The sequence below is a fragment of the Triticum dicoccoides genome, chromosome 1B, assembly GCF_002162155.2.
Source record: "Triticum dicoccoides isolate Atlit2015 ecotype Zavitan chromosome 1B, WEW_v2.0, whole genome shotgun sequence".
NCBI lineage: Eukaryota > Viridiplantae > Streptophyta > Magnoliopsida > Poales > Poaceae > Triticum > Triticum dicoccoides.
This window is the reverse complement of record NC_041381.1, coordinates 29,123,466-29,126,408: the sequence shown is the minus strand read 5'-3', so window position 1 is coordinate 29,126,408 and position 2,943 is coordinate 29,123,466. Positions and strand designations below refer to the sequence as shown.

Sequence of the window (2,943 nt, the reverse complement as noted above, 5' to 3'; positions counted from 1 at the left end):
GCATAACGGTCAACGTTGGCGGTTGAGAAATCTCTGCTCCCGCCAACGCCGTGAAGCTCTCCCGGCCGCCGCCCATCTGCCCGTCCAGGTCGTCCGCCCTGGCTGCAGCGCGGCGACGGAGGAGCTAGCTAGCTAGCTATCCTAGCTCGAATCCATCCATGAGATAGCTAGCTAGCTCTGGATCAATTCTGGATGGATTCGAGCAGAGCAAGCTAGCTAGCTCTGGATCAATTCGAGCAGAGCTAGTTAGCTGGATGGATCGTGCGGCTCCATTTTTGACCGCTTCGTGTGTTATTTGTCGGTTTTGCGGGAGCAAATTAACCATGAACATGCGAGAGGAAGAAGAAGACGTGGGAAAGAATATACACGAATATTCCGTTTTACGGTTTAAGTTTGAGGGGTTTGTTTTGCCGCAGCAACAACCGACCCTTAAAATGCGTTTTCTACGAAGGTGGAATGCAGAGTCTGCTAGAGATGCTCTTACCAACAGGGACCGAAGGCCCTCCTGCCGGGGCTCGTCGCAGCGGCCACGTGGAGCCCCACCTGTCCGGGTTCATGAGCGAACCGGGATTAAAGGTCATGGGCTTTAGCCCCGACCCTTTAGTCCCGGTTTCAGAACCGAGACAAATGGCCCTTTTTCCACTAGTGTCATAATACCGCTACAATACCGCACCTCGGTCGCCTGGGCACCGGCACACGCTGCCGGCTCCTCCCGCGTGCCCGTGCTATTATGTTGGCGTGGGTTACATCGTGTGTCTACCCCACTATATGTATGAGAGACCTAGGATACAATCATCCTACTTGGACACGGCTCCGTATCCTGTCTACAGACGGTACAACTTCAAGTCCAACCATAACCTAACTTGTACAATAATATTCGACACAACTCTAACACTAACAAATATCACATCAGAAAAGGAGCGGCGCGCACACGGAAAAGTGATTTCGATCCAATCTCAAAGGGGACGTTCGTGGCCACCAAAAACTTTGGAGGGATCCAAAGTCGCCACAGTTGCCGTGCCTTTGGTGGCGGTGGCAAACCCATTTTGTTTCCCTTCACTTTCCGAGTTGGCGGAGGCAAAGTTGACTGTGTTGTCTACACACACTACACTACAGGTGACTAGGGGTGGGTGCTTCGGTGCTTTCTAATTTTCGGTCCTCAGTAAACATGGACCGATCGGTCTCTGCTAGCTAAGGTAACCGAGAGCTCGGTCCCTAGCACGATCGGTTCGGTTGTCGGTTCTGGACCGAACATACCATACTGCATGGGGCTAGTTGGCCTGCTAGGCTGCTACTGTTTATATGGGGCGCTGGGCTGGGCTGGTCCTGTCAGCTAGACTAGCTTTTTTTAGGGGTGTCAGCTATAGACTAGCTAGTTCTCGAAAAAAAGCTATAGACTAGCTCCTAATGCTAGTTGGACGATTTTTATTGTCTGGCCTAACAAACAAACGTGATTGTCTCCAAAAAGAAACATGAGAGACATGTACTTATTAGTTTTTTTGTGACAGGAAGCCGTGTCTGTGCGCCTGTTCCTGTGCAAGTACTTAGTTTTTCTGGATCAAAATTTTCTGACATGCGTTCAGCTGCAAAGTATGTACGTACAGAAAATTTTCCAAGCGTATACCCTGTACTGTACCACATCGTTACTTAACAACAAGAAGTACTATAAAACAAGTGACAGAGAAACTTGCAGATAATTTACACAAAATGGGCGTAAAGATAGAAAATCAGACTCAACAAATTACATCCGACAAACCAGCCATAGTTTATCACAGACGACACATTGACAAGTCCACTTAAGTTTGAGAAGACGAAATAGAAGCAGGCAAGTAGCAGAACCACACAGATTCAGTAGTGCGGTGCAGCTGCCATTACCAATCTCCCTTCTTCTAAACTTCAAGATTTATTGCTTATTCTTCAAGCTTCATCCATGATTAACTTTCATCACTACTTGCTTATCATGACCTATGTTCTCAAGTATGACACTCCTCTGTCTCGGAAGAAATCTAGTACAACATAAAGCAAACCTTGATTTAGACAAGAACAGTACATATCACAACTCGACCAAATCCTGAACTAGATCTAGATGGAATCAAGAATATGACCAAACAAAAATCAACTACTAACAGAAGTCAACTACTACTTCCGTTGTGATGTTCACCAGATCCATCCAGAATAAGACGGAATATAAATCACGAGTACTTACTTTGCAGGAAAGCGACATCGTTCGATGCAGAATTTTTCCAGCCGCTTCGGCTCTGTTCGGTTTGAAGGCAGCCTACTATCTTCTCCCCATGCATAAATAAACCTAATGGTGCCATGGCCAAAGGCCAGGGATTTGGGCGGGCGGGCGGCGCACTGCAGAGAGGCATCGGGATGCAGTGAATCACGCCTCATATAGGTGCTCAGAGACAAGAAATCAATCCGGCATGGAAGGTGCAGATCACACACGCAAGACTTGCGCTCATGGGGAGGGCAAGGATAAATTCTGGGAGATCTGTGCCATGATTTTGGGAGGAGGCCATTTGGGACGCCCGGCGATTTGGGAGGAGGTCACGCCGTGGGTGCGGGATTGCAGGCTGCGGCCTGCGGGAGTGCGGCTGTGTTGGAGTTGCCAAGTTGGGAGGAGAGAAATTAGAGGTAGAGTGTCGGTGCTTCGGTTAGTTCGGTGGACCGAGGGTAGACACCGAAATCACCGAATTTAATTCGGTTTTCAAGAATTGCTAACCGAGCTCACTACCGAATATTTCGGTTTCAGTCATTTCGGCTTCGGTCCAAGTTAAATCGGTTCGGTAAATCGGTTTTCGGGTTATATGCCCACCCCTACAGGTGACCGGCACGTATAAAGTTTATCTGCTCAGCCGTCAAGTAGATTAGTACAGTACTATAGATAGATAGATGATGCTGCACAGCCGTCCCATCACATTCATAGCGGGAGAAAGC

General features: G+C 48.3%; 1 long non-coding RNA gene across 1 annotated transcript; it reads right to left on the bottom strand.

Annotated features, from left to right (window-relative positions):
• Nucleotides 1–1,675: 1,675 nt before the first annotated feature.
• On the bottom strand, nucleotides 1,676–2,803 carry LOC119317217. The gene is made up of 2 exons (XR_005153545.1): nucleotides 2,207–2,803; nucleotides 1,676–2,006 (listed from the first exon to the last, which is right to left on the bottom strand). It is a non-coding gene; the product is annotated as an uncharacterized LOC119317217 (long non-coding RNA).
• Nucleotides 2,804–2,943: the final 140 nt, after the last annotated feature.